Here is a 10438-nt window from a genome sequence, read left to right as displayed (position 1 = left end):
AGAGAAAAATTACGCCCACGCCCAACAAGACTGCGAAGGAGGCTACTTCCAACCAACTACACCTTCAATGTTGCCTAACAGTTGCGTCATGCAGCCTAGCCTCAAATTTAGTCTCCACTGTGGCTCTTTTATGTCTGACGTCTATTTTATACTGGCAGGTTTTGACGTACTGTTTTTGGAGGCTAACTAAGGTTATTCATCACAACACGAATGCAGTTAGAAAGTAGCCTCTACCAGGATTGGGGAGGCGGCTGGAATAGTAGAAAGCGGTCAAATAGAGAGATATAAAGCAGGAGTTTGTCCGTTGAGAGCCTGCCGAGAAAAATACTGAACATTTCGCCGCGATGTTCTCTTAACGGACCAACTCCCCTGGCATGTTATCTCTATATTTGACCGATTTCTAGTCTTTCCAGCCGCCTCCAAGCCTGGTAGAGGCTAGTTGGAATGCAGTTCATGTTTTTAGAAAGCACAGCACTATCAAAAGACTCGTAGAAGAGGTTTTGGGTCGCTGACGAGAGACCAGGTGACTGACTGTTGACCGATCGGTCATTCATCCCCAAGTGGACGTGTGTTTTTTTGTAGGCCTATTCACTCAATCTCTGTATACAGTGTAGCCACTGGTAGCTATCAAACAATTTGAAAATCATCGCTTCATTTTCGATACCATGTTTGTGTTTTACCTCCCCCCACAACAAAGAGAGAGAGCGGGAGAGAGAGGGGGAGAGAGAGAGAGGAGGGAGAAGAAAGAAGAGAGACAGAGAGACAGAGAGACAGAGAGAGAGAGAGAGAGAGAGAGAGAGAGAGAGAGAGAGAGAGAGAGAGAGAGAGAGAGAGAGAGAGAGAGAATTGCGCTCTCGTCGCCTCATTTATGCCTCTATATCTAGTGAAACAGTCCAGTTCCGTAGCCAAAATTCATATCGTGGCGCTTTGACCAACTGACGTCACGTATCCCGAAGTTCAATGCGCCTAAGGAAAGTGGGTCAAATACTCCCTACCTGATGCGATGATAATGATGATTTGGACACGACCGCCGGATTTGCCGAAAGACAGTACTCTCCAAGCAGAGGTTGTGGGGAATGATCGTTACCTTTTTATATATGGCCGTTTTTTTGTCCTGATCCCCACCAACCGTCGGTGGCTTCGGAGCTTCTCTGGCTAATGGACACTGCCTGGCCAATTTGATACTGTCTTTTTGCCACCGAGAGGGATCTGCTTGGAGATTAGAAAGACAGGATAATTAGGACAAACTCGAAGACGAAACAATTCCTACCTTATGGTCACAAGGAAAGATTTCACAGGCCAGTCTACAAAGCTTTCACCTTTTCAATATATGAATATTTTTATACTATAAGAAGCGTCTTTATCTGATGCGAGGCGTCACTTGTTGAAGATAGTGATGTCTATTTTTAACACGGGCATGCTACAACTAGAACGTAATCTCCAAGCAGATCTTTTGGTGACTGTTTCAAGATCTTTCAAACTGGCAAGGCAGTATCATTGACAGGGTAGTATCCACTGATAGCCTGGGTGCCATCCGATTTGTAACGGCAACCCCGAAAACAATAGCCTGGGTATCATAAGTTCTTGTATGCCGGGGCTCCCACACTCGATTTTTTTAGGGAAGCGAGTGTGGGAGCCCCGGCATACAAGTAGGATGGTACCCAGGCTATATTTTTTCGGGGTTGCCGTCACAAATTGGATGGCACCCAGGCTAAGTATCCAATACTGGCCACCCGAAGTTTGGCTGGCGAAAAAAAGAAGACACCAGTACAGAAGGGAACGCCCGATAAAAGCGCCAAAAATAAACCGAAGCCTAATTTTTTAAGCTCTGCTTGGAGACAATGGGAAGTGCTAGTCTCCACCAGACTCCTTTGTAGGCTAAATAAACAGTAGAAATCGGCCTAAAAAGGGATAATTGGCCAGAGGAGTTGGTCGGCAAGAGAGGGTCCATTTGCCTGACTTTCTTTGGCCGGCCAACTCCTCTGGCCAATTAAATCCCCTAGCTTTTAGGCCGATTTCTACTATTTATTCAGCCTGCAAAGGAGTCTGGTGAAGACTAGGGAAGTGCCGTGAGAGTGTAATCCAGATTTGTGGTGAAAACCATTGCATTTCTTCCATCTGTTTTCCTCATGTGGTTTCTGAAAGCGTAATCTCCAAGTAGATGTCTGGGTCTGACTACTAGTAAGTGTATAACGTATTTTTTATAATTTTGTATTCCTTATTCTATTGCTACGTCCGCCATCTTTCCCTTTTAATAGAACAACTAAATATCATATGATTTTTCATTATCATGATTCAGTTCATACAATCCAGTGTAATGCAGTCTATAGAGATGAAAACGCCTTTCAAAACATATCTTTCTAGACTAGTTTGTATTTTGTCGCTATAAATGGTTGACTTCCTAAAAGAAAACAGCCACGCTGTCTGAAATTCAGTGTAATGCGTCGTATTTTGTCCCCATAATTTTTGACTTTCAAAAAACGCTCCGAAAGTTAGTGTACAATATACGTTGTTAATGAATCAATGTATTTGTAGCCTCCTAAACAATTTTATATGCCAAGTTTACTGCGTACTACTCGACTTGCCAACCTAAATGGGACCGAGCCGCGTCTATTTTTAGCACGCCGACCTTCACGCTGATTGGCCTGGGCGGGTCACGTGAGCGAGTCTCTTTTCTAAACAAAGGTGTTTGAATGTGGGCAAGATGGCGGAGGCTGTGTCGGAGCTACGGTGATATCACGCAGAAATCCGGCCGGACTGCGATCCACAGAGCCCCGAACGACGCGACAAGCCTGCGGATCGGCTCTGAACACCCTCCCCTCCGTCGGTAAGTTGCGATCGGCGCGGCAACTCGCCCGTGCGGGCCGTATTTGTTGATTTTCGCATGTACACACACACCCGCGCTACCCTCGGTCGATCGGGCGTACTTGCAGTGACGGCCAGGCTTCCAGCGGCCGCGGTTTGCGTAGGTGACTTGCCTACTAAACAGCCTGTGCGTTCTTCCTCCCGTCCTAGCACCTTCAAGCGAGCTCTTCGCGGTGTCAAAGAAGTAAAACCGTGCCGAATTAGCCTGTAAACCCGAGCGATCGTTGAGATTTTTAAACATTTAAAATCCGCCATAGCCCGGAAAGAGGGATTTTCTCCACTAGGAGGTGTGGCAAGAAGACGACTGCAGGCAACGAAAAGAAAAATCTGGCCGGCGATTTTTTTTTTCCTTTCGCGTTGGGACAGGGCAGGTAGAAATCTGTACGCGATTGATCGAATGTGCTGGCTGCTAAAAATACCCAAGTGGGTTATAGTCATTGATGTTTTTAGTACGGGAGCATTGGAAAGATGTGTTTATGTGTGCCAAGGCGGTGATCAGTTTGGCTCTAGGTCAACGGTTCGATTTTCTGCAACTTACGGTGTGCACAAGAAAAAAACAACGAATCTTCTACGAACAATCTAGGAAGGGTGTATTTGATAGTCCCTAAGTACTGTCGACAACATATTTGGACAGAGAAAGAGTAAAGGAGTATTGTGTATTGTCTGGTTTCTTGAAAATCTGCAGTCGAGAATATTATTGACGTGTCTTAAATATTTACCTCTTTTCTTAGCAGACATCGACGTTCCTCATTATAGTATCTCGCCAGCCTGAAAATGTCAATCAGATGTAAGTAATTCAATATGGGAAGAAAAGGAATGATATGGTGGTGTAGACTTTGGTTGAGTTTTTCTCTTGTCCATGAAAATCGACACGTCCTAAGTGTTTACTAATTTTCTGGATGTCAAAAACATAATTTTGATTTTACACTCACTAGTTTTGAAAATGTCTGACCAATCTTTAATTTCATGAGGAAAATAAAGAAAGGCAGGAAGAGGTACAGACATCACACGTTTCTAATTAATTAAGGTTGCTTTTCAGATGTTATCAAATGTGTTGTTGAGAATTATACAATGAATATTATTATGTTATATTATGGTCATGTTGTTATGAATATCTTAATGTTTGATGATGAAAAATTGAAAATCTATAACTTGTGTTATGTGGTGTAGTTTTCAGACATTTCGTTGTTGCTTACTGTTTGCAAATGAATTCACAAAAACTGTAGGTACCTCCCGGAGGTTTAAATCTCCGATATCTTTTTTTTTAGCATCTGGTAGAGCCTAACATTCTGTTCAAATGAGATGATTCATGTATCTACTACTAGAAACAGGCCAGGAAATTGCTTGAGGCTCTCGACTTGGTAGGAACAAAAAGGTGTGTGGGTGTTTTGGAGTCCCACATGGATATTGATAATATGATTTGAAAGAAAGGTATCTCAGCCGACCCCTTACACCCCCTCGCCTCTTTTCATGTACACTCACGACTCTCTGTATTGCTTTCCGTTTAAATTAATGTTTACCGGAAGTGTTTTGCCAGAAAGTGGATAAGTAATATCTAGCCTAGATTATATTAATTTGTAGCCGCGGGCATTCAAACTAGAAGTATGACGTTTGTAGCTAATTTCGATAAGAATATAAATAGTAAATTGTTAGGTTTAAGAGTTCAGTCGTGATATTTGGATCAAGATGCTTGAAGTTGATGTAACATTTGGTAGCAAAATTAGGAATACATTCAGTACTGTTGTCCCTTAATTTCTGGTGGTAACAATAAATGCATGCAAGTTGTTAACCTCTAGTATACATGGTTGTATTAATGTAAGATCCATTTTTTGCTGCATTTTTGCATCTGGGCATTCAAACTAGAACTTAGTAGAAGTACATGTTTGCAGCTAATTTCGATAAGAATATGAATAGTAAATTGGTTGCTTGATAGTTGAATCGTGATATTTGGATGAAAGGTTCTTGACGTAACATTTTGCAGCAAAATTAGGAATACAGGTTCTAGATAGCAAAACCTTGCTAATTTTTTATGTTTAGAGTACTCATTACCTTCGCCAAGAAGGTTATGTTTTCAGTGGCGTTCGTGTATGTGTGTGTTTGTGTGTGTGTGTGTCTGTCTGTAAACAGGATAACTTGAGAAGGCCTTGATGGATTGTCTTGATACTTGGTAGGTGGGTAGGTCTTGATGAGACCTCAAAATGATTAGATTTTGGACCCCCTAGCGGCTTGTTATGGTACTGCAGCTGAACTTCCGGTTTTGATATCTCATGATCTAAATATGCTAGGGTGACGAAATTTGGATGGTAGGTAGGTCTTGTGCTGGGGAAGAAGTGACTTGAGTTTGGGCCTCCTAGCGACTTGCTTTGGAACTGCAGGACTATATGTTTGAAAATATTCAACTCAATATAACTCAAGAACCGGTTGATGGATCGTCATGATTTTTGGTATGTAGGTAGCTTACGTGATGCTTGATAAAATAATTTGACAATTATGCAAATATGGATGTAATTTGCATAATTTATGGGGAAATTCTATAAATCAGCTTCATTCCATGATAGGACAATTGAAGCTTGTGACATTGGTAATTGAGAACGAGAGAAACATAGACAGATATTGATTATGTAAATGAGGACTTAATTTGCATAATTAATGAGAAAATTTTATGATTATGTAATAATAACTGCCTGGAATTTCATACTTGTGGTATTTGAAAGTTAAGTGAAGGTGAACATCATTAAGCATAATGTATTCCAATCATGACCTCATTTGCATAATTTATGAGGAAATGCTAGAATGGCATTGTTTGTTAATATAAGACTGTCTTTTGGTTGAGAATATGATGATATAATTCATGAAAATTAGGATCCTATTTGTTAAATCGGGGGAATTCATAATCTATAATTTGTCAGTCATAAAGATTAACATCATTTGGCGAAGGTATGAGATCGGGGAACTCTAGTTTTAGTATGCTTTTGTTGAGTTGGCAAACCTGAACAATCAATACTATTGTCCCTTAATTTTCAGTGGGAACATTAAATGCATGCAAGCTATATATAAACAAGCCAGCTTCTAGTATACATGGTTGTATCAATGTAAGATCCATTTTTCTGTTGCATTTTTGCACCCTGCAAATTTGCTATATGTATTGGCATAGAGTTGGTTAAGCCTATTGTGTAAAAAACCCCCAGAAAATTGACAAGCAAAATGTTTCTTGTCTCTGTACCATATTGGCATTTGCTATTCTTCAAAGTAAGTACTTGTACCTTAAGATATGCCCATAAATGATCGATGTATGCACCATTATTGATTGACTTTTTGGGATGACTCAGCAACATAAGAAATATAATTAAATCACATTTGAGACTGGGGAAAATTTAGGTTGCCCAGTACAACTTGTGGTTGCAGTTTGCAGTTTCCCAACATCTCAAAACGATCAATATCGTTGTACGTAATGTATATGTTGATACACCTTACCCATAATATCCTGTTTTGATGTTACAGTGTTATGCAATAAACACTAGTATTGGAGGTTTATTTTACACAATGGAAAGTGTTTTAAGCATGTTTGTTGCACGTTGCTGTCAAGAAAGATACTTTTCCGGTCTGAAAAAATAAAGTTTGGTTGCTCATGATGCAACCTGCATTTGCATTTGGCTTCTTCAAATAAAAATTGGTTGCCCAAGGAGCTTAACTGCTAAACAATTAGAATGAGATGTTTACATTTTAATGCGCATATTTAAAAAAAAATGTCTCGACATACACAAATGTGATCGGATGTTAGGGACATGTAAGTAGTAATTTTCAGAATAATCATGAAATGAATTTTTTTTTCCTGAAACTTTGTCCTGTTGAATTTGGGTCACACTCCTTAACTTTTGATAAATTGTAATTTTAGTTAATATATAATATATAACGACTGACCGAAGTATATTTAAAGTTGCGCTGAAAAAGTTTTAAACAAAGCTTTCGACACTAGAACAGGCCGGATATCTGTTTGTGGCCTAAAATATTCAATCAATTCCTCAATCAATCATCTTTATTTAGACCAGATTGCTATATTGGCCTAAGCTGACCTCTCTAGAACCAGTCAAAGGTCAAAGGTTAGCATAAGAATATTTCAGTTTGTACAAAATTACATGAATATTATGGTACTTACACATAGATAAAATTCAATATTTTAAACTAGCGCACTTTACTTCCAAAGACAATGGTCGATATGTTGTTTTAATTTTTTATATGTCTTTATTTAATTTGTATCACTTGAAGTTTTCAAGTTGTTATGGTGGATATATCTCTAGGTTATGGGTTCAATCCCTGGCTAGACGTTTTGTCCTTTGGAAAGGCAAGTTTTAGATGACATTCCTTACTCCACTCAGTTGTAAAATGGGTACCTGACTTTGGCTAGGTAGTAGGTATGTAAAACTAAAAGGCGGTTGTCGGAGAGGGATGGGCTCCACCTTGCAATACTGTGCCCTGCACTATAGCTAGCTAGACACAGTGGATCAACAACCCATTGCCTCGAAACTGCCACGAGACCTTTTTCCCAACCTTCACCTTGCTTCTTAACCTCATATTCATAACCCATGCAAATTTGGTGCAAAAGTTCCCTTAGCAGGATAAAGGCAGGTTAAAAAATTTACGCTATTCTTCTTGGATAGTTCGGTGGGTTCTTTGGTGTCCATGTGGAGCATACTGTAATTCACTTTATGTTCACGGTAGCAAAAGTTCACAGTCTGAGAAAACATGTTCATGGAACTATGTATTCACGGTGGTGACAGGTGCAGGAAAGAGAAAATCCAGGAATTATTTGTTAACTGTAATGATAAGTTCACGGTACAGAAGTGACGGTGAAAACAGTGAACATAAAAAAATTAACAGTACAGTGAAAAAATCAGGAATTACAGTATCTGTAATTGCCACTTACAAGATGTTCCTTTTCAAAAAGACTGTTATCTACAAATAGCATGCGTGACAATGTCTTGAAGGAAAGTAACACGAGTAAGAGCGAAGCTTAGATTTGTGTCCTTGACATTAATATAATCAAGAAAGAAAGAAGAAGTATTTTTAAGCCATTGATTCTGTGCATCACTATCTTTTGTAAACGTACTATAGTTTCTAAAAAAAGATGTTGTTGTTGGTTTCTAAGTGGCGGTGGCGTATTGTATTTTAGTCTGGATCGTCTAGTGTATTTTTAGCTGCGGCACACGTTTTGTTTGTTTCTGTCTTTCTTTGTATTGAAGCAAAATTCTACTACCAGTTATGCATGTATTCATAAAGGTTTTCTGTCACAGTCTGTGGTATATATGTTTGGCATTTATAGAATTTGGGATATTGTTATACGTCTGAGTTTGAAATCTAGGTTTCGTGTCATAAACAAAAACAAGAACAAAAAAAATCTAGGTTCTGATTTCAAGTGTGTGGAACATTTGTGAAGTTTAATTTTGATTCCAAACCAAAAATATTTGTAACCTAAAAATCTACTTTATTCTAGCACAGATTTTTACACTGGCATAGATGAAACAAACATAAGGAGAAATTGGTAGATATGCAACTTAGTTTTCAAGAAATTTACTGCAAAGGTATGCTCTGTTTTCCGCCGTGTTATTTCATGTTGTTCCAACTGCGCAATAAAAAACGCACAGTAAACTCCTTAATTTTTTGCTGTGCCACAACATCTAACTGCCGCTAATATAAACAGACTTACAGTAATCCAAAGGCAGATAGCGTTTAGCCAGTTATCCGTAGCAGGTCAATACCAGGCTACCTAACACCCCTGGAAGTCCTGAGGCCAACGCCAGGTTAAGGGACTCTTGTACAAGTTTTGCTCCTTGAGAGGGATTAGTGTTCCCAACATGGGCTCTTCACTAAGAATGGAGAAGTGTTGTAGTAGTACCAACTCAAGTCATGACGCAGCAACATTGTCGTCAGATGTTATAGGCCCGTTTGGACTTTTTTTCCCGCTTTTTAGGCGTATTATCTGATCTGGCTGCCTTTTTGTTGGCTTTTCTTTTGGTATCTTGTTAGGCCTCCTGTTAGGACTTTTTTTCTCGCTTTTGTAGGCGTATGATCTGGCTGGCTTTTCTTTTGGTATCTTCGCCTGCAAAAAGCACCAACTAGCAATGACGCAGCAACATTGTCATCAGATGTTAGGCAGCCCGTTTCGACTTTTTTTTTTTTGCTTTTTAGGCGTATAAATATAATTTGACTGCCTTTTTGTTGGCTTTTCTTTTGGTATCTTGGCCTGCAAAAAGCACCAACTCAAGTCATGACGCAGCAACATTGTCGTCAGATGTTAGGCCTGTTTGGACTTTTTTTCTCGTTTTTCTTTTTTGGTATCCTGGCATGCAAAAAAGCCTAAAAAATCTTAAAACAAAATTCTTAAACATATGTTGCATTGTTCTCACAGTCAAATGTCAGAATATGCTAATAAATATGTATACAGTAACTAAATACTGGATTAATACTAAGTAGTTACTAATTGTTCTTCTCAGTAGTAAAATGTATTACACAAACGTATAGGTGCGCTGTTGCACCTAGCCTCTACCAGGCTTTGGGAGGCGGCTGGAAAGAGTAGAAATCGGCCAAATAGAGAGATGAGCATGCCAAGGGAGTTTGTCCGTTGAGAGAACAGTTGGGGTGCGGCGAAATGTTCTCTCAAAACGGACAAACTCCCTTGGCATGCTTATCTCTCCCGATTTCTACTCTTTCCAGCTGCCTCCCCAAGCCTGCTGGTAGAGGCTATGCTGCACCCACTGTCAAAAATTAGGTACACACCTCCAATTTTTTGGTGCACAAAAGTGCATATAATATATGCCTTGGAGCTCAAGTCATGCAACTCTAAAAGTGGCCCTTCCTCTTGTAAGTAAGGAATGTTGTATAATACATAATTGATCAGTTATGTAAGCTGTTTTTGTCCGTTTACTCACCTTGTATATGCTGCATGTAGTTCATGCAGACAGGAAGTTGTATCTATAATGATATATTTAGCTACGTAATCTGTGCGTGTTATGAATGGATATATATAAATGTGACTCACTTGTTTATGATATCCCATTGTTTTTAGTCCAAAGGAAATGACCTACTTTAAATGGTTAATAATGCATTGTCCAGACTGTTGCCTTTTCTTTAAAAAAACTGGTTTTTTTGGGGGGTCTTCAGGGTCTTTGGGAGCTTTTATGTGCTACTTTCTGATTGCATATAGACAACATAGCCGCCCTGGTTGAATTACCCCCGTTTGTTAGAACTGGGCTACTCAGAAAACAGCCGAAGACCACCAAACCCCCAGTTCTATAACTTATAAGCCTGCTACGGAGGCTAGCTTTTTCTGCAGTTTTCGTTCAGTTTTAAACACTTTCCTACATGTTGGTAATGATCTTGCCAAAACGTGGCAAAGTACCTTAATTTCCAACCAAGATGATCAGCTTTTAGCTCCAGAATTTGTTAATGTTAGGTTTGGCAGCAGGGAGAATGTTGGTATCTATCTAGGAGGCTTCAGCGTGCAAAATACCTGGTTGTCCAGTTGCCCCGGGCAACCAAATTTTACTTGGGGCAATTTTTTTTTTGAACCTAAATT

At 39.6% G+C, this 10438-nt stretch overlaps 1 protein-coding gene across 1 annotated transcript in view; it reads left to right on the top strand.

The window, feature by feature from the left end:
• The first annotated feature begins 2668 nt into the window (after positions 1 to 2668).
• The window catches only part of LOC109477989 (histone deacetylase 5-like), a 62157-nt gene continuing 54387 nt past the window's right edge, over positions 2669 to 10438 (top strand). Inside the window, exon 1 of the mRNA XM_019779442.1 lies at positions 2669 to 2827. The gene's annotated coding sequence lies outside the window, so the exon portion shown is untranslated. The remainder of the gene's footprint in view (positions 2828 to 10438) is intronic.

This window comes from Branchiostoma belcheri, unplaced genomic scaffold, assembly GCF_001625305.1.
Source record: "Branchiostoma belcheri isolate BF01 breed outbred unplaced genomic scaffold, Haploidv18h27 scaffold42, whole genome shotgun sequence".
NCBI classification, from domain to species: Eukaryota; Metazoa; Chordata; class Leptocardii; order Amphioxiformes; family Branchiostomatidae; genus Branchiostoma; species Branchiostoma belcheri.
Note: the sequence above shows the minus strand (reverse complement) of the source record. Positions and strands in the feature narration are given on the sequence as shown.